Source organism: Bos javanicus, chromosome 6, assembly GCF_032452875.1.
Source record: "Bos javanicus breed banteng chromosome 6, ARS-OSU_banteng_1.0, whole genome shotgun sequence".
In the NCBI taxonomy this organism is placed as follows: Eukaryota; Metazoa; Chordata; class Mammalia; order Artiodactyla; family Bovidae; genus Bos; species Bos javanicus.
In genome coordinates this window covers 60,568,813-60,590,665 of record NC_083873.1, presented here as the reverse complement: position 1 = coordinate 60,590,665, position 21,853 = coordinate 60,568,813, and the positions used below count along the sequence as shown (strand labels likewise).

The window sequence follows — 21,853 nt, the reverse complement described above, 5'->3', positions numbered from 1 at the left end:
AAGGCATCAATTCTTTGGCGCTCAGCCTTCTTCACAGTCCAACTCTCACATCCATACATGACCACAGGAAAAACCGTAGCCTTGACTAGACGGACCTTTGTTGGCAAAGTAATGTCTCTGCTTTTCAATATGCTATCTAGGTTGGCCATAACTTTCCTTCCAAGGAGTAAGCATCTTTTAATTTCATGGCTGCAGTCACCATCTGCAGTGATTTTGGAGCCCAAAAAAATAAAGTCTGACACTGTTTCCACTGTTTCCCCATCTATTTCCCATGAAGTGATGGGACCAGATGCCATGATCTTCGTTTTCTGAATGTTGAGCTTTAAGCCAACTTTTTCACTCTCCACTTTCACTTTCATCAAGAGGCTTTTTAGTTCCTCTTCACTTTCTGCCATAAGGGTGGTATCATCTGCATATCTGAGGTCATTGATATTTCTCCTGGCAATCTTGATTCCAGCTTGTGTTTCTTCCAGTCCAGTGTTTCTCATGATGTACTCTGCATATAAGTTAAATAAGCAGGGTGACAATATACAGCCTTGACGTACTCCTTTTCCTATCTGGAACCAGTCTGTTGTTCCATGTCCAGTTCTAACTGTTGCTTCCTGACCTGCATATAAATTTCTCAAGAGGCAGGTCAGGTGGTCTGGGATTCCCATCTCTTTCAGAATTTTCCACAGTTTATTGTGATCCACATAGTCAAAGGCTTTGGCATAGTCAATAAAACAGAAATAGATGTTTTTCTGGAACTCTCTTGCTTTTTCCATGATCCAGTGGATATTGGCAATTTGATCTCTGGTTCCTCTGCCTTTTCTAAAACCAGCTTGAGCATCAGGAAGTTCACGGTTCACGTATTGCTGAAGCCTGGCTTGGAGAATTTTGAGCATTACTTTACTAGCGTGTGAGATAAGTGCAATTGTGAGGTAGTTTGAGCATTCTTTGGCACTGCCTTTCTTTGGGATTGGAATGAAAACGGACCTTTTCCAGTCCTGTGGCCACTGCTGAGTTTTCCAAATTTGCTGGCATATTGAGTGCAGCACTTTTATAGCATCATCTTTTAGGATTTGAAATAACTCAACTGGAATTCCATCACCTCCACTAGCTTTGTTCGTAGTGATGCTTTCTAAGGCTCACTTGACTTCACATTCCAGGATGTCTGGCTCTAGGTCAGTGATCATACCATCGTGATTATCTGGGTAGTGAAGATCTTTTTTGTACAGTTCTTCTGTGTATTCTTGCCATCTCTTCTTAATATCTTCTGCTTCTGTTAGGTCCATACCATTTCTGTCCTTTATTGTGCCCATCTTTGCATGAAATGTTCCCTTGGCATCTCTAATTTTCTTGAAGAGATCTCTAGTCTTTCCCATTCTGTTGTTTTCCTCTATTTCTTTGCATTGATCGCTGAAGAAGACTTTCTTATCTCTTCTTGCTATTCTTTGGAACTCTGCATTCAGATGCTTATATCTTTCCTTTGCTCCTTTGCTTTTCGCTTCTCTTCTTTTCACAGCTATTTGTAAGGCCTCCCCAGACAGCCATTTTGCTTTTCTGCATTTCTTTTCCACGGAGATGGTCTTGATCCCTGTCTCCTGTAAAATGTCACGAACCTCATTCCATAGTTCATCAGGCACTCTATCTATCAGATCTAGGCCCTTAAATCTATTTCTCACTTCCACTATATAATCATAAGGGATTTGATTTAGGTCTGATGTACAGCCAGGGTTAAAAATCAATCAATGTCATTTTTGCCCAGCACATCTCTGATCATAACTGACAAGACCCTTCATGGTGAAGCTTTGCTGAGTTTTCTTCTGTTTCTCATATGTGCTATGTTTCCTCTCAACCTAAGGCTATAAAAACCACAGTTTTCTGGTTTAACTCTTCCCCTACCAAATTCTACCTCTTTGCCATTTCTTTCATCCAGGAGGCCTTCACTGGCACCCTTTGTTCCGGATTAAGTTCCCCCACACTCTTCCTTACTCCCCTCATCACAGCACATACTATGATTGCTTGTTCATCTGTGTATTGCTCCACTGGACAGACTATAAGCTCCAGGAAAGTATACACCTCTTGAATTCACAGCTGTCTCCCAAGATACTACCACGGTGCCAAATAAAAAGCAGGTGCTTAATAAAGGAATTATTAAGGACTTCCCTGTAGCTCAAATGGTAAAGAATCTGCCTGCAAAGCAGGAGACCAGGGTCAATTCCTGGGTCGGGAAGATCCTCTGGAGAAGGGAATGGCAAGCCCCTCCAGTATTCTTACTGGAGAACCCCATGGACAGAGGAGGCTGGCGGGCTACAGTCTGTGGGGTTGCAAAGAGTTGGACACGACTGAGTAACTCACACACACACAGTGAGGGAATTAGCAGTTGATAATATTCAAGAAACAGACTTACAACTACTTTGTTTGAAAGATGAAAAATTCAATGCTAAAAAAGGTTAACACAGTCCTACGACGGGAAGGAAACAGTGGTAAGAGATAGAAAAGCACTACCTTCATGAAACATGGAAGATGTCACTAAAAAGACTTTCTTGCTGAATCCTGAATATTGAGTAGAGGATCCCCAGAGGAAAGGGGACATTTCACATGAAGGAAACCAAATGTGCAAAGGCAGCAATGTACTGGTTCCCAAACTGTATCAATTATGTCTCTGGCAACCATCCTTTTCAAACCTACAATTATTCCCTAATTCAGGCCTTCTATACCCATCATTGAACTACTGCAAAACCTTCCCTCCCACCTCCAATTCACTCTACCTATGACTGCCTAAAGTACAGACAAATTATTCTGTTCTCTTCATTCAGCATTATGAATAAATAAGGCTGTTCTTTAGTTACTAAGTCATGTCTGACTCTATAATCCCATGGACTATAGCCCGCCAGGCTCCTCTGTCCATGGGATTTCCCAGGCAAGAATCCTGGAGTGGGTGGCCATTTCTCTATCCAGGGGATCTTCCCAACTCAGGGATCAAACCCAAGTTTCCCATATCTCCTGAACTAGCAGGTGGATTCTTTACCTCTGAGCCACCAGGGAAGCCCCAAAATAAATAATACATACATACATAAAACTCAATATGTCAGCAAATTTGGACTCAGCAGTGGCCATAGGACTGGAAAAGGTCAGTTTTCATTCCAATCGCAAAGAAGGGCAATGCCAAAGAATATTCAAACTACCACACAACTGCGCTCATTTCACATGCTAGCAAATTCATGCTCAAAATCGTCCAAGCTAGGTTTCAACAGCACGTGAACTGACAACTTCCAGCTGTACAAGCTGGATTTAGAAAAGGCAGAGGAAACAGAGATCAAATTGCCAACATCCACTGAATCACAGAAAAAGCAAGAGAATTCCAGAAAAACATCTACTTCTGCTTCACTGACTATGCTAAATAAAGCCTTTGACTTTGTGGATCACAACAAACTGGGAAATTCTTACAGAGATAGGAATACCAGACCACTTTACCTGCCTCCTGAGAAATCTGTATGCAGATCAAGAAGAAACAGTTAGAACTGGACATGGAATGACTGACTAGTTCAAAATTGGGAAAGGAGCACATTAAGGCTGCATATTGTCACCCTGTTTATTTAACTTATATACAGAGTATATCATGAGAAATGCTAGCCTGGATGAAGCACGAGCTGGAATCAAGATTGAGGGAGAAATGTCAATAACCTCAGATATGCAGATGACACCACCCTTATGGCAGAAAGCGAAGAGGAATTAAAGAGCCTCTTAATGAAGATGAAAGAGGACAGTGAAAAAGCTGGCTTAAAACTCAACATTCAAAAAACTAAGATCATGGCATCTGGTCCCATCACTTTATGGCATACAGATGGGGAAACAATGGAAACAGGGAAAGACTTTATTTTCTTGGGCTCCAAAATCACTATGAACAGTGACTGCAGCCAGGAAATTAAAAGACACTTGCTCCTTGGAAGAAAAGCTATCACCAACCTAGTCAGCGTATTAAAAAGCAGAGACATTACTTTACCAACAAAGGTCTGTGTAGTCAAAGCTATGGTTTTTTCCAGTAGTCATGCATGGATGTGAGAGTTGGACCATAAAGAAGGCTGAGCACCAAAGAACTGATGCTTGTGAATTGTGGTGTTGGAGAAGACTATTGAAAGCTCCTTGGACTGCAAAGAAATCAAACCAGCCAATCCTAAAGGAAATTAATGCTGAATATTCTTTGAAAGAACTGGTGCTAAAGCTGAAGCTCCAATACTTCGGCCATCTGATGGGAAGAGCCAATTCACTGGAAAAGACCCTGATCCTGAGAAAGATTGAAGGCAGGAGAAGGGGATGACAGAGGATGAGATGGTTGGATGGCATGACTGACTCAATGGACATGAGTTTGAGCAAGCTCCGGGAGTTGGTGAAGGACAGAGAAGCCTGGTGTGCTGCAGTTCATGGAGTCACAAAGAGCTGGACACAACTGAGCAACTGAACAACAACAACATAAAATTTCTCACAGCTCTTCCTTGCCCATGAATAATCATGTTCACATTTCACACCAAGGCGCCTAAAGTCTCCATGGATACAACCCCTAACCCAGGTTTTCAGTCTTGCATGTACCTCACACTAACCCATTCTACTACAAACCCATTCTTCATGCTTTCACCACTTTGGACTACTTGTTATTATCCAGTTCTACCTCCCATTTTCACGTTTCCATGTTTTCACTCATTGTATTAGCTACCTAGTTCACAATAATACTATATAACAACCACAAATCTCAGTGGCAAACAACAATAAGCATTTATTGCTCATGTACCTGGGGTCACCATCTAGGTAGTTCTGCAGATCTTGGATGGACACCCTCATAAGTCTAGGGCAGTGGTTCTCAATCAGGGGTAGTTTTCTCTCCTAGGGGGATACCTGGAACGTCTGGAGACATTTTTGCTTGTCACAACTGGAGGGAGGTGGGTGTTACCAGCATCTAGTGGGTAGAGGCCCGGCAAGATGTTAAACGTCCTAAAATGGACATGCCCCAACAACAAAAAATTAGCTCCAAATGCCAACAGTGCCGCTGCTGAGGAACCCTGCTAGAGGTGCTGGCTGTTTGCTGACCGAGGATATAGCCACGTCTGGGACAACTGGGGCAACTTGGCTGTGTCTGTGGTCATTCATCTTCTTGCAGGCTGCCTCAGGCATCTAGTCACAGCAATGGCAGAGGAGCAAGAGCAAGTTGAGTTCCTCAAGGCATTTTACAGCTAAGCTTGGAACTGATACATCACTTCTGCCACATTCTAGTCCCCAAAGCAAGTCAAAGGCCTTCCCCAATCCACAGGGTAGGGAAATAGACTCCACCTCTTTAGTAAGAAGAAGCGAACTCACTTGGCAAAGGGTGCATACTGGACAGGATGAAGGTGGGTGCAACCAACCATACTCGTTCTCTTTTCTCTATGAGGGAAATCGCAATGTGGAATTATAAAAGTGTTCCATTCTCTCTGCTCCCTCTTGTTTGCATTTGTCTTTGGGTATTTAAAGTATTACAGGCTTCCCTAATGGCCTGGATGGTAAAGAATCTACCTGTACTGCAGGAGACTGAGGTTCGTTCCCTGGGTCGGGAAGATCCCCTGGAGAAGGGAATGGCTACCCACTCTAGCGTTCTTGCCTGGAGAATTCCATGGCCAGAGAAGCCTGGAGGGCTACAGTCCATAGGGGTGCAGAGTCAGACATGATCAGGTGCCTTTCACTTTTATTTAAAATATTCTACTTTCTGTTACCTATATTCAGGGCAGCCAGGAGGCACTGAAGCAACGATCTGTGACCGGCATCACTGTAACTGGGCTGTACTGACTGGTTGGTGCTATGGTGTTTTAGAAACAGTTAACTTTTCTTACCTTTGTTTCCTCTTATTTGCAGACCTGCATATTTCCTACACTGAGAGGAAGAGTCACTCATTTGAAGTAAGAATCTATGTCTTATTCTTCCTTGGGCATTCAGTGCCTGGGAATACCTAGCACATTGTAGGTGCTCAAAATTTTTAATTAATGAATGTATTCACATAAAGAAGACTATAATATGAGCTTACACTCTCGGACATCTGTGCTTTGACGCAGAAAAAACAAAGATTCTCCTAAAAGAAACCGTTGTCAAATGTGCTCGGGTACCTGGAATTTCATACTCTTCTTTAGAGTCCATCATGAAATACTGATTATTTTATTCCATCACACGAACTAGGAATGATGTTGTTGGCAGAAACTATAACTATATTCCCCGGATGCACATCCCTTCACACACCCCCACAGAAATAATGATTAAAATATGCTTGAAATCTTACATCTGCCAATATTGCCCTGTGCAACAGACTCTTGCTTGTTTTGTCATCTGCTAGGTTCTCCACCCTGGCTGCACACTGGAGTTACTCGGGGGAAACTTTTATGAAATAACAGTGCCCAGGCCCTGATCCAGATTATTTTAAATCAAAAGCTCCCAAGTGATTCCAATGTGCAGCCAGAGCTGAGAACTGCTGAGTTCAAGCTCTCTGCTAACAGGGAGGCAGTAATTATTATTGCATGCTGATTTAAAAAAAAAAAACAATTTGAGAAAACCAAAAATCTCTGGAAGATTTTGTTGGAACAAAAAGCTTCAAATCAAGCAAAATTTTGAGCAACATGGGTTTAGGTATAAATGATCCATATCATGAGTAATCATCTGTAAAAGGTGAGAGTCTTGGCTCAGAGGCTCCTTTATCCCTGTATTGTTTATTGTTGCTATTGTTTACACTTTTATAGTTTAAAAGACTTGATCCATTTTGGAAAATATATCGAGAGACCATCTTATACTCACTGTCTATCCAAATAGATTGGATTAGGTTAAATGATTATATGTCAGAATACCTCCTACTGAATTCCTTATATATAAATCATGATACATGATCAATTACAGTTAGAAGTACATGTCGATTCTATAACAACTTACGGTGGTTAAAAATTCTTTGATGCTCCTCCCTTCAAAAAGTGAAGCCTAATTCCCCTCCATTTGAGTGTGGGTTACACTTACTGACTCACTCCTAAGGAATACAATTTGGCAGATATGGAAACCTGTGAAGTCTGTGGCCAGGTCACAATAGGATTATGGCATCATCCTGACTCTCTTAAATCGCTCACTCAGGGAGGATATGAGGTGTCACAAGGACACTCAAGCGGCCCTACAGAGAGGCCTGCCTGGCAAGGAACTAAGACCTCCTGCCTACAGCCAGCAAAGACCTAAAGCTCCTGCTCACATAAATGGACTGTCTTAGAAGAGAATCTTTGGGGATCTCCTGGTGGTTAAGGTGGTTAATCCAGTGGTTAAGATTTCACTTTCCAATGCAGGGGGAGCAGGTTCAATCCCTGGTCAGGGAACTAAGGTCCCACATGCCCCAGGGTCAAAAAAAAAAACAGAAGCAATACTGTAGCAAACTCAATAAAGACCTAAAAAAAAGAAGAGGATCTTCTAGCCCCAGGCAAGCCTTCAGATGATTACACCCCAAGCCAACATCTGGTTTGTAACCTCAAAAGAGACTGTGAGACCACCCACCTGCTGCTGCTGCTAAGTCGCTTCAGTCGTGTCCAACTCTGTGCGACCCCAGAGACAGCAACCCACCAGGCTCCCCTGTCCCTGGGATTCTCCAGGCAAGTACACTGGAATGGGTTGCCATTTCCTTCTCCAATGAACCACCCACCTAACCTTCCTAAATTTCTGACTCACAGAAACTGGAGAAATGATAAATATTTGTTGACTTAAACTGTGAAGTTCGGAGTTAATTTGTTATGCAGCAATAAATAACTAATACATCATCACAAAACTTCGAACAGTTTTCTTGACAAGTATCTAGAAGTGTCTTTATCCTACCTACATCTCATCTAAATTTCCTTCCTTCTCAGGAATCTTGTTTTCTCAGTCATTCCTTCTCACTGTGATATAATCAATATCTCCCCTCCACCTCTCTCAAAGTCATTTAATATGTTCAAGTCTCTCCCATCCTCACATACAGAACAAAACAAATCCTACTAGAATCTTGTATGCCTCTCCCCCTGCTGTTTACAGCTGTCTCCTTTCTTCACCATCAAGCACCACAAAATTACCATCTACGCTCCCTCTCCCAGCTTTTATACTTCTCACTAAGCCTTAGATCACTGCAGTCACTTAAAATAATTCACACTATCCTCTTACAGCCAAAGAACACTGTTCCTTAAACATTCTTGACTATCTTATAGGCTCCTCCAATAACACATTAAAGCTTGAGCTCATCCTTTCTCCTCACATCACTCTTCCTCCTGTGTTCCCTACCACACAGTTGATCAAGCCATAAATTTGGGAGTTGCTCTCAAGTTCTCCGTTTCTCTCATCTAATCTCATCCATGTTACATCCTTAATGTCTCTCATATTCACACCCACTTTGCTGCCATGATCACTTATCTGTATTCCTGCAACAACCCTCTGGATTCCCTGCTTCAGTACCAATCACCGTGATCATTCCCTTCCTTGCCACCAAACTTATCCTCCCACTCGCTCAGAACTATCTGACTCTTTTGCAACCCCATGAACTGTAGCCTGCCAGGCTCCTCTGTCCAGGAATTCTCCAGGAAAGAATATGAGAGTGGGTTGCCATTCCCTTTCCCACGTGATCTTTCCAACCCAGGGATCAAACCTGGGTCTCCTGCATTGCAGGCAGATTCTTTACCATCTGAGCCACCAGCTGTCTCTTCCTTACTTTTGGTTATTCCTCCTTGCTCACAAACAAAATCTAAACTCCACTTTAAAATACTAATAGCTGCCAACATCTATTAAGCACTCGATTAAATGCCAAGCACTTTTGCAGGTGCTTATGTGTTAACTTTTTAATCCTAACAGTTCATGAGGCAGGCACTGAAAACAGTCTTTACCATTTTACAGATGATGAACTAAGGCCCAGAGATGCTAAGTAAGTTCCCCACAGTCACAGAGCTAGCAAAATGGAATGGCCAAGTGTTGAACTCAGGCTGTGATTCCAGAGTCCAGCCCTTTTAATTCCAACACCAAACCCTTAGGCATGGCACACAGGTCTTCATGGGTAGGACCCAGTATTTTCTCCCAGAAGTCCTTTCCAAATGCTGTTCTCTGGGGCCCTGCTGCTTCCTGGACATACCCTGCTCCTGCAAACCTCCATGCCTCTGCTCAAGCTGTTCTCGTGATCTAAACGACCCTTCTGCAGCCCTTGCTCTCATCTCTCCTCACCCTCACCTTCCCCATCCAGTTGACAACACAGGCTCACTTATCAAGACTCAACCCTATGCTCATCTTCTCAAAGACACTGATCCTGATCCAGGGAGAAATGTTCTCTTCTTCTTTTGCAGCTACCAGGAACCACAAACACTTCATGACCAACTGGAGTATTGCTTGAAGAATACTCCCTTCCCTCCCCTCCCATCCTCTCCCCTCCCCTTGTGAGAAGAATGCCTTGCCCTGTCCCACTGCCTTGGCCACATCACTTGCTTTGGCAGGGGAATGTGAGTAGATGTGATGCAAGTGGAGACTTTAAATCTGCTGCATGATTTGGCTGCGCCCTGGTGCACCTGTCACTCACTTGCCATGGAGGCATCTCCCGGGTAGCCTCTGGGCCAAGGAGAATACACACACACGAAGCAGATCTGAACCCAATCCACAGGCTGGACTCAAGTGCAGTCAACCCAGAGCCTCAAGCAGAACTAATCCAGTACACCCTTGGGTCCATAAGCTGGAAAAAACAAAAACTACTGCTCTCTGCCTCTGTGAGTTTTGGTGGGTGATTCATGTGTCACACTGCACTATTGTACCAAGAGTCAACTAATATATACCTGAATTTCATGTGTCTTTTTACATGTCTTGAGGACTGGGAACATTATGAGCTCTTAACAGATTTAATATAAAACTCTCTCTTTTAATGTATGTATAATGTATAATTCAGAATGTTTTAGTATTTTCACTAAGTATTATAAATAAATGGGCAACCATCACCACCATCTAATTCTAGAATATTTCTACCACTCCCAAAAGATACTCATAGGCATTATTAGTCTCTTAGATTTTAAAATAATTATTAACTTAATAAATGATATGTAATAAAATTCTTAGAACTCTTATTCCAAACTAGCATCATGATATAAACATTGCCAAAATTTAAAAAAAAAAATTTTTTTGGAAATATGTCTCTATTAGGGTATGAGATTATTTTTTATTTTTGAAATAGTTTATACTCACATTCTCCATATATTTTAAATATCAATATTTAATACTCATATATTGCATTACAAAGCAATGCTCATTGGGGGATTTAATTTTCAATCTGTAGATCACAAAGAGATGCTTACATAAAAAAACAAAGCATTCAGGAGAGAAAAAAAATATCACACAGTTCAAAGCTATCAGAAACTGATGAAAATGTGACATAGAAACTGCTTCTTCACTTTAAAAAATCATCTTGGTCAAATGCCAAAAATAAAAAACTCAAAATTTCCACTAATGAGGACCAGAGCTTCAAAAATTAGCAAATCCACACTTTAAAATAGAAATGTCAAAATCCAAAAAAATGACAGGATTGAAAAATTATTCTCACTGAATAATTGACACCATACATAAACACTTACTCTTCATAACAAAGAAAATCATGTGTAAAACAAAACCCTACATGACAAGCTCATTTCACTCAATTATCAAAGAGGGAAAGACAGAGGTCTTATTTCAGAGAGAAATTCCATAAAAGAGATGCCTTTGGAAATAAGGTTTATTAAAGACTTGAATGTGCTTAGTCACTCAATCATGCCCGACTCTTTGCGACCCCATGGACAATAGCCCGCCAGGCTCCTCTGTCCATGGAATTCTCCAGGCAAGAATACTGGAATGGGTTGCCATGCCCTCCTCCAGGGGATCTTCCTGACCCAGGAATCAAACCCATGTCTCCCACATCACGGGCAGATTCTTTACTGTCTGAGCCACCATGGAAGTGGAATAAATAAAAATCTCATGTTACAGGTAAGACATTCTAAACTCAAAAAATGTATTTTCTACATATAGAAAAAGCATCTTAGACTGTGTTTTGCTGTGCTATATGAAACTATTTTACTATTTAAGAAACCTAGAAAACCATCCCTGTGACCACTGCTATTCCTCAAAAAAAAAAAAAAAAGAAAATCTAACCAAGGTGGAGCAAAGTAACCAGTGAACTTCAAGCATCCTGACTCCACCTACACTGTCCAAGTGGTTTTTATTTTTACCCTCCTCTTTCCCGTACAGGCTCTGCCCAGGATCCAGTTGCGCTGTGCCAATCTGGGTCACTCAGCCAGAGGATCAGTGGGCGACAGCCGCCAGACCCGCTTTTAGCAGCCCACATGCCTGGGGAGTGCGTGCACAGGCACAGGCGAGCATTCTCCGGCAAGCAGCAACTGTGTGGTTTTGCTATTTCTAGGCTTCAGGCTCCACAGAATACAGCCTTACCTGAGGAATATGAAATTGAGATCAGCTTACGGTGTTGGATGATCTCATTTCTAAAATTTGTTAAAAGCGCCTCTTTTATATAATTCAGTAAAACAGTCAGTGTTTACTGAATGGAAAGGAGAACTGAAGGACCCAGGTTGGACCATTTTATGTTATTTTTTTTCAGCTTTCTTAAGGCATAATTGACAAAATGACAAGATATTTTCAATGTCTGTCATGATGATCTCATACATATACATATTATAAGAGGATTCCATCTAGTTCATTAACACATTCTGTCACCTCATATATTTATATATATATATGTTTATGTATATTATATATATAGGATTTTTTTCTGGTGAGAACATTAAGTTCTCTCTTAGCAAATCTTAACAACACAGTGTTATCAACTACAGTCACTATGTCACACAGTAGACATTCATCTTACACCTGAAGGTTTGTGCCCTGTTACCAACCTCTCCATATTTCCCCCACCCTCAACCCCTGGCAACCACTTTTCTAGTCTCCATTGTTATCAGTTCAACTTTTTTTTAAGATGCCACATATAAGTTAGATCATAACAAGATTTGTCTGTCTCTGACTTATTTCACTTGGCATAATACCTGCAAGTTTCCTTCATGGTTGTCACAAATGGAGAGATTTTCTTTTTTTATGGCTGATTAGAATTCGCTCTGTGTGTGTGTGTGCGTGTGTCTGTGTGTGTGTGTATAGATCACATCTTTTTTATTCATTCATCTCTTGACACTTATTAATAGGTTGTTTCCATATCTTAGCTACTGTAAATAATGCTGTAATGCACATACAGGTGTATATATCTTTTTGAATCAGAGTTCTTATTTTCTTTGGAAAAGTACCCAGAAGTGGAATTGCTAAATCATATGGTATCTCTATGTTTAATTTTTTGAGGAACCTCCATACTGTTTTCCATAGCTGCTACACCAATGTACATGCCTGCCCACAGTGCGTAAGGGATCCCTTTTCCCTACGTCCTCACCAACACGTTCTTTACCATCTTTTTGAGGACAGCCATCTAACAAGCATGAGGTGATGTCTCATGGTGGTTTTGACACATTTCCCTAACAGTGAGGGATGCTGAGCATCTTTGCATGTAGTTGTTGGCCATCTCTATGTCCTCTTTAGAAAAATGGAAAAACGTCTATTCGGTTCCTCTGCCCATTTTTTAATCAGATTGTTTGTGGTTTTACTATTGAGTTGCATGAGTTACATTACTTTTTAATCAACACTTCAAAACCAGTGTTTCACTCAATCACATCTTTACACCTCATAGAACCAACTAGGTGCTGAGTTGGCCACCTGACAGTGATATCTCTAAAACTGACCCTAATCTAGTCTTCTAAACAATCTGTTAATGCCTTTTTTAACCAATGTAGATTATAATCCCAAGCTCAGCTCCAAGAAGGAGCCACTGTTCTGAGTGTTTTTTAACTATTTCCTTGCTTTTCTCTAGTCTTGCTCCCATGAATGCACTCCTATATACTACTGAATTTTAATTAAAATGTTGGTAACATTTGTCAGTTACCAAAATGTTGGTAACATTTGTTGGCTTCCCTGTCCTTCACTATCTCCCAGAGCTTGCTCAAACTCACATCTACCTTCTTATCATCTACTTCCCCCAGATTTTCCTTTAGGGAATTCACCACTTCAATGCTGGGTAGCAGCCAGTGGTGGGGATGGACATACCATCCCTTAGTAGGGATGGGCCAAGGTGGACCCTGATTGGCTTAAGCTAATCAATTTATCTATTCCCCAGGTGATTATGAAAGAGGGACGTGTCTCCGCTCTCTGCCCAGAGGGTGTAAATAGAACAGGAGGACTGGAATTGCTCTTGCCCAGCCAAGCCCGCAAGGAGAAAAACCTGGACTTTTTGGGATGGAGGAGAGCAGGCATAGATACTTACACAAAGCCTGAGCATAAAGCCATGCAATGTACAGCACAGTTGAAAGCTGAGAGAATCCTTGTCCTTACTGATACCATAGAGCCACTGAATCAACCTCGTGTGAAGTAGGAATCTACCTCCAGGCTGTCAGTAGGTCAACAAACCATCTTTTTTTTCCCTAAAGCCACTTTAGGTTGAATTTCTGTTGGTTGCAACAGATAGTTAGTTTCATTTTACGAACTAAAACACACAAAAGAATGAATGAAAAAAATTACTAAACACACTCATAAAAAGAACACATGAATAAGAAAATTTTTTGACACATTATACAATTCACAACTCCTGGTGGAAGTTAAAAGTCAGTGGTTTATCAGGGTCCGTCAGGCCACCTAGGAACCAAGACCACAAAAAAATGCATTAGAATGTAGGGTTGGGGAGATGCCTGAGGCCTCATCTGGATAAAATAACTCTCCCTTCCAGGTGGCAGCAACTATCAGGCAGTATATTAGATGAAGAGATTCACTTGGCAAGTTTCTTTAAAATTACTGAAAACATGTTCAAAGCCAACACAGGCCTCCAGCATTGAGTCATCATCCACACTCCCACTTGCCCCACCTCTTCACTACTGCCCCCAACCACCAGTATCCCTTAAGGTTGCCCTTGGTGAAGAGACTGGATCACAGCCCATTGCGTGGTGCTTACAAGCACAGATGAAGCAGTCAGACTGCCTGGGTCTGAAGATCAGCCCCACCATCTAATGAGTGTGTGATCTTCAACAATTTACTTATTTCTCTATAAAGTAAGAGGAAAAAGAGTTTGCACCTAGCTTACGGGATGGTTGAGAAGCTAAATGCTCAGAATAGGGCCAGTCAGCAGTAAGTATAAATTACTGTCATGAACTATGATAATTTGAGGATGTTTACAGAAAATCTGATCCCTGGCCTCCAAGAGAGAGGCAGCAGCCCTGAGGAGCCCACATTCTGTGCCAGGTTGAGCGGCCCTACCCCCACGGCCTTCATCCTGCACCTCCTCAGCCCCGGCTCCCCATACTCCCGCCTCCCAGGGCTCTTTCTTTGGAGTCTTCTCCATCCCCCAGCCTCCACCTGGAACACAGTCTCCTGCACCTTGTTGTCTGGTCAGTCCCTACTCATCCTTTAGGTCTCAGCTTAGCAGCACTTCCTCACAGAAGCAGGCTGAGGTCCCATACACTGGAGGAGGCCCAGCCCTCTCTATGTCCACACGACCTCCTGTTCCTTTTCTGAACACACACACACACACACTCTCCAGGGGATCTTCTCGACTCAGGGATCGAACCCACATCTCCTGCATCTCCCACATTGGCAGGTGGATTCTTCACCAGTGAGCCACCTGGAAAGGCACCTGAAGTACTACGAACACACAAAATCTCAAAGAAAGAGCCTCAGGGGAAAAACTGCACTATTTCACCCCTTCTCCAAAAACAGGAGGAGCTTCTCTGGGGAATGTTGTCTAAGGTCGTCTGATGGTAGGTAGGAAATGTAAAACCCCTTTAAAAGTTTCCTTATGACCCAAGATTCTAAATTCCAGCATCAAGAATCGTCCAGCTGTTGTTTTACACATTTCTGTCTCTGATCTGAGCATGTGAGTAGAGAAAGTAAGACTGCACAAAACATTAAAATCCAAATATTTCCACTATAAAACAAAGTAATTCCTGAAAATGAATGAATAATGTCCCAAAGTAAGACAAACAACCAAAAACCTCATATATTGCAAAATCACACAGTAAAAAAATAACAAGGCTGATGGAAAATTTAGAGTTGGGGCAGAAGGCTCAAGTCCCATTCAACTTTGTAACCAGACTAACAAAAACAATAAGAAGCTGAGAATTACTAGCACATATAAAAAGATGTTTTCTACTTCCTGTTATAGAATAAATGTGGGACTTGTACCAGAAAGGAGGATGGGGTCAAGAGGCAGGATGGAAAGGGTGTGAGCAAAGACTGAAGCTACTGCATTATGAAGATAAGATAAAACACAGAAAGGTCTGGGAAAATCAAACGTTTTAATAAACGCAAAGCCAAATGGAGCCCAGAGAACAAGGTACCATTGCCTCCCTGGTTCACTTAACACTAGTCTTCTTTGCTTTCAATTACTGCTAATGGGTAATGCCAAAAACTAAGGAGCTAGGAAAATCTCACATGAACCGTTGCAACCTGTATCTTGTAAGCATCACTTCCTATTTCCCAACTGCATATGCAGTAATTCACACATATAAACTATAGCACAGCCAATTGTATTTGCTCAGAACACCAGGGCCCCATGCCGGGTAAGAGGGCTGAGAGTGGAGCTGCACCCAGGAAGTACCAAAAGGCTGAGCCAAGAGAAGTACCACTGCAACGGGCATTGTCTGAGGGCCCTGGAGCCACATCAGATCAGAGTCCTGACCCCATTTGCCTGCCAGCCTTAACACTAATGAAACATACTGGAAGAGTCACAGCAGACACCCTTGAACTGAGTCGGCGGGCAATGGCTATCTGTGTTACCCAAGGACTAAATACAATGACAAATATAGAATACCCAGCACAATGCCTGGCAGAGATACATACTAACCACACATGCTTTTCTTCCTCCTGTTAATAATAATTTCTGATCTAGGACCACTAAATATAGACAGGGAGCCAGATCTCAACCAAGGGAAAAGAGACTGGTAAAGAGAAAGGAAGTAAAAATAGTTCCACCCATCGGACATGGTTTATTCTGCTCCTGTAATGGTTTTTCATCACAGTCCTAACCACTCTACTGCCAAAATTTATCTTTTTAAAAGCAACGAAAGGGCTCCAGTTTCACAGAATGCGCTTGGGAGTCACAGAGGTGGACCTGTTTCCCAGCAACCAACAGTATGATGCACACAGAAAATGCTCACTAAACAGCTGCTAAGGGAATGAGGAAGACAGGGGAGGGCAGGTCATCTGCTTGCTTAGATGGTTGGGATCTAAGCAAGCAGATGGTTGCTTTTACTTCTAAAGCACAGCAGTCACCAGCCCAAGCTCAAGCTCTGGAACAAAACTGCCTGGGCTCAAATCCCAGCTCTGCCACTTATTAACTATGTGACTTCAGGCAAGTCAGTAACATTCCTGTGTTCCAGTTTTCCTGTCATGTAAAATGGGCATAAAATGGTGCTTACCTGAGAAGCCCCTTATGTGCCAGGCACAGTGCTAGGTTATATGTTATATTATATTATGCTATATCATATTACATTATATATTATAACCCAAGCACCCAGACGAGCACTGCCCTATGATGTGCTGTACAAGTGTGTTGTATTAACTATTATATTTATTTGGCACTGAACTATCTACTTTATCACTTTACATTATCATATTCCGTCAACTCTTGCAACATGATGAATCAGGCCTCTACTTGTCACCCACCCCTCCGATTTATGACATCTTGCAAGGTTCCTGAGGAAACAGGCGGCAACCACATCTGTTGGTTGATAACATTCAGCTCCACAAGCTCCTTTTTTCATTTTCTGTAGGAAAGGCAGAGAGGATGCCATTTCTCAGTGTTTCCATTGGGTCATGACAATGAATGCTCACAGTCATAGTCACTGATTAGTGTCAGCTGCTGGTCATTCGTTTCTGTGGGGGGCATGCTCCATTTAAAATATCTATCCAACAGGAACTTAACCAGATGACCACTATCATAAAATTCCTCCATGCTATTTCTCTACCTAGATCCTACAACAGGGGAAAGAGAGGAGGCTGCCTGACTGGTTGAGGTGGGGACACGAGGAGGAGGTGAGAGTCCTGGGACAGAATGCTGGGAAGCAAGCATGTTTATTTCAAGAAAGGAGACAGCCGTTTGCTCTCCAGCCCCGCCGACAGGAACGCGAAGTGCAATGAGCACAGCCCTGCCCTGGTCCAACCTGAGGGGAAGGGTGGCCTCCTAAATAATTCCTTCAACTGATATCACCTACCCAAGAGCCAAGAGTGGAATCACTTTTCCAAGTGTCCAATCACTGACTGTCTCCAGGCAACTATTGGGTAAACGGCTTTTTTTAATCAGTCTTTTTTTAAAAAAAAAACACTTTGCTTCCCATCAGGGCAGCAACAGCGTCTATTTTCTCTGCCACAGCAGAGTCCAAGTGCCAATCAGGCAATCATAGCTGGGCACAGACTCACTGAGAAATCTCTCGGGCAGTGGCGAATGCGGCTCTGGGGCCCTATCAGGGAGCAGAGCGGATAAACCAAGGAGGAATGGAATGGTCACCAGGACCCACACCATGGCCACAAGAGCTCTGGGGTTTAGCAAAGTAGGCAGACCCCAAGCAACAAGATATTTGTTATAATGAAATATGACGTTTCTAACAGAGGTGAATTCTAAATGTCAGGTATGCACAGAGGATTAGTGGGCTTAGAGGAATCAGGGAGTCTGTCTCAGAAGCAGTCATAGTTAAGCCCTGTCTTAGAAGGATTTGTCCCTGGAGAAGTGGAGAAGGGGCATTCCAGGGTACCCCTACCTGAACCACCATTCTCCCCTTTCTCCTGAGGAACAGAACCCAGATTATTACCTGGGAATACCCATCTTCCCCAGCAATCAAGAGAGGACATATTACTGAAATCCCAGGCAATAAAATGGAAGTAGAAGTGTCGGAAAGAATTGTCGGAAAGGCACCTTATATGGGAAGGATGCGCTCTTCATTCTCCCTTTCTCCACCCTGCTTCCTGGAAAGGTGCTGTGATGGTGCATCTCCAGCAGCCAGGCTGGAGCATATGGAAGGAGGAGGGGCAGGGTCTGGAGATGACGGGTTTGAGTGTTAAAAGAAATCTAAGTCACAGGGTTTACAACTACTGGGGCTCCCAGATGACATGCAACTTTATTAGTTTATAAAGCACCTTCTTTGAGAGGAATTTCGGGGACAAGTTCCCAAAACAGAGGACATCTGTGGGCCACCGCCCAAAGTCTCACGCAGAATTGCTCTGCTTACTCACTAAAAGTAGGCAGGTTTCCTCCAGTCCCTTCTCACCTCAGACCAGAGTGCAGGTTCCACAGACCCTATTCTGTGGAAGAATTTTAATCCCAGAGACCACGTTCAAATGCAAATCCCAAAGTTCTCTCTGCCATTTCTTCTAGAAGAGGGTCTCCTGATTTACTGTGCCTTGATCCTAAGCGCTCCAGTCGACCATCATGCAAACCCTATTCTGAGTGGCCTGCAAGAATATTCAAGCACTTATGACTCAGCTCCCTTCTCCACCTGCTCTCCTGCACACAAGCCTTCAACACACTTGGAGAACTGTAAGAGCATAAAAGCATGTAAGCCCTTATCTCAATAAATTAGCATCAATCTAATTCCCCTCTAAGCATCCATCAATGGTCATAGCTTAAACATTACTTTCACTATGAGCCCTTGCCTGCTTAAAGTTATTTTCTCTTAAATCCCTCATTCTTTGCTATCATAACAATTATCCCAATTTGTTGTTATGAATTTACTGTTAAGCTCAATGCCCACCACGTCTACTACAATGGGTATTTCCTGTGGACAGGAATCATGCTTACTTCGTCCACCATCTAACCTTGGTTCTCAGCATGACGCCTGGTGCATGGTTAAAGCTTAGCTAATACTTTTCAGGAAATGAATTTTAAAATCCGCTTAAAACACTTTCACACATTAATGCTTATCTTCACCATTAATGCTTATTTTTAGTATTCACACTGAAGCAAACTTACAAGTGAAGGGCTTCCCTGGTGACTCAGTGGTAAAGTATCCACCTGCCAATACAGGGAACGGGGGTTGAATCCCTGGGTCGGGAGGATTCCCTGGAGAAGGAAATGGCAACCCACTCCAGTATTCTTGCCTGGGAAATCCCATGGAGAGAGGAGCCTGGTGAGCTACAGTCCTTGAGGGGGGTCTCAAAAAGTTGGACACGACTGAGCTCACACGCACCAACTTATGAGTGACCACCATGTATCCCAAATAATTATGTTCATATTTTAAACCATCTGACTGAACCTATCCCAGCCTTCATTCAAGTTTCCTATTAGAATAAAATAATTCTTTCAATACTATTTTTAAAAATACTTCTTAGGAGAGGAAAAGAGAGCCATCTACTCCACAATAAATAAATTCAATTCCTCACTTAGTGTCCCACTAGGTAAAAAATAAGGCTGAGGACTTTTTTATAACAGTATTGGGATGTAAAAATAAAAAAGCCACAAGCCCGTCTGCCCTTGACCTTTATTAAAAAGAAAAACAAGTGCAGGTCTATTCTTGCATGGTCTCCTAATGGGCTATTTAGGGATAGACGGGTGGGGTACATCCCTAACTGCTAAGGTTGACCAGGAGACTGAGTTGCCTCCGACAATGGCTGTAAATGTCACAGTCAGAATGCAGAGCCATGGAAACACGGAGCTTTCTCAGTCTAACCAATATTTTATCCTTAAGGTCCCAGCATAGATAAAAGGATACAGTTTTGTTGATAGTATAAGTTTAGTGTGAAAAGGTATCAGCCAAGATATTCCTTAGGTGCATGTTGTATGACTACTTCCCCTTGGTTTTTCCCCTTATGCCAAACATAATTCTCCAAGACTCTATGGCCACACCATCAGGGTTAGCTAGCTGCATGGGGACATCTCTTTGGGAGTGTTGTTTTCAACACTGCAAACATGGAATTTTACCACAGCAGAACTGAACTCCATGACATCATTCTGCCTTGCAGAGAGAGATATGACATCTCCCCGTGTCCAGGCAGAAGTCTTTCCAATGTTCCATTATTTTTTTTTTAAGGACTATTTTTTTTCCTGTATCATCTAGTAACCCTCTAATTGAGGCTATTTTTATATTTCTGAATTACTTAAAAACAAAGTTCTATTATCCCTTCCTCATTTGACTGCATTGAAGTCATCCTTTTTCCCTCTTATCCTCCCCCCACCAAAAGACCCTGATACCTTTCATTTGCTTCAAAAGTAAACACACACACACATCCTTAGGAACAGATGCGGGGAAGTACTATAAATTGTATTGCATGGTTTTCTAAATCACAAAAGAGTGAACTGACCTTGAAAAAAAAAAAAATCTAGGTCCAATGAGAGTAGTTTAGTCAAAAATCAACCACTGTTAAGTGATCCAGTCCTTAATCAGGAAAATAAAGGCCAAAATGACCTGGGTTAAAATGGAATGTAGGTGACAAGCCAAGACGCCCAGAAGTCACAGAACTGCTTAGTCAGACCCTTCAGTTCTTGAGAATTGTCTGGGACAGCTGCAGGAGAGGTTGCCACGCTCCTCTCTTGGAAGCTCCTGCCTGTTGGCTGAACTCAACAACAAAACTGCTCCCAGGTGAGCTCCTGTCCAGATGGAAGAACTCTCAGGTGAGAGTGAAGGAGCCTGGTAAAGCCTCAGACAGACACGCCAATGGTGCTTCAACACATCAGCACGGTGAAGAGAGAGCCCTTTGTGCCCGTATTTGGAGCACAGAACAGATCCCATGGGTATCAGGTCTTTACTCCAACTCTCTGGGGAAGGGAAAGTATGGAATAATGCACCTGCTCACCTGCTCCATTAGAATACGCTAAAGCACACATGGACTATGCATTCATCGCCAGATGGAACAGCCATTGGAGGTAAAAACCGTAACAAGACAGCCATGGTCCCTAACATCATGTTACTGTTCAGTCACTCAGTCGTGTCCGACTCTCTGCAACCCCAGGGACTGCAGCACACCAGGCTTCCCCCTCCTTCACCATCTCCCAGAGTTTGCTCAAACTCATTTCCATCGAGTCAGTGGTGCCATCCAACCATCTCATCCCCTGTCGCCCCCTTCTCTTCTTGCTCTCAATCTTCCCCAGCATCAGGTCTTTTCCAATAAGTCTATTCTAGAATATCTATCCTCTTAAGAAATCACATGTTAATGAATCAGCAAGCTTTAAAAAAAGAATTTAAATACATCACTTACCTATTAGCCACTTGCCCTAATAAAAGTTCAATGGAGTGCCTGGAGGCTGTAACAACAGGAGACAGAAACCAGAGTCTAGCAGCCGTGCACTGCAGACAATTCCAACGCCCCTTTCCACCTTAGCAAAGTGAGGTTGAAGGCAGCCAGCAAAGGCATGGAGCCTGATTCCTTTTGCCCGAGGGCTGTGGTAGCACCACCGACTTGGTTTCCCACCCCCTCCTTCACCCAACATAAGGTCCGAGCCAGCAAGGACAGCCCCTCAGTCCTGGTAGTGGAAAGGTGTGAACAATGAAGATAAGCAAACTAGGGAGCTGCAGTTTCTGAAATCCACATCATGACTCAAAAAAAAAAAAAAAAATAACAGGGGTGGGAGGACCTCTGCACAGTCAGAGGAACAGGAAACTCAGTCCTTACAGGAATTTTCACACATGGTCCTAAACGTAGAAAGCAATATAAAGGATATGAGCCTACAATCCCACTCCTGGGCATCTACCTAGAGAAAAACATATTTGAAAAGATACGTGCATCCCCAGTGTTCACAGCAGTACTATTTATAACAGGCAAGACATGGAAACAGCCTAAG

At 42.6% G+C, this 21,853-nt stretch overlaps 1 protein-coding gene and 1 long non-coding RNA gene across 22 annotated transcripts in view; one reads left to right on the top strand and one right to left on the bottom strand.

Annotated features, from left to right (window-relative positions):
• The window catches only part of LIMCH1 (LIM and calponin homology domains 1), a 351,821-nt gene that overhangs the window by 322,201 nt on the left and 7,767 nt on the right, over positions 1-21,853 (bottom strand). The gene's annotated exons all lie outside the window — the stretch shown is intronic.
• LOC133249482 (uncharacterized) lies at positions 16,902-18,670 on the top strand. The gene is made up of 2 exons (XR_009736978.1): positions 16,902-17,364; positions 18,455-18,670. It is a non-coding gene; the product is annotated as an uncharacterized LOC133249482 (long non-coding RNA).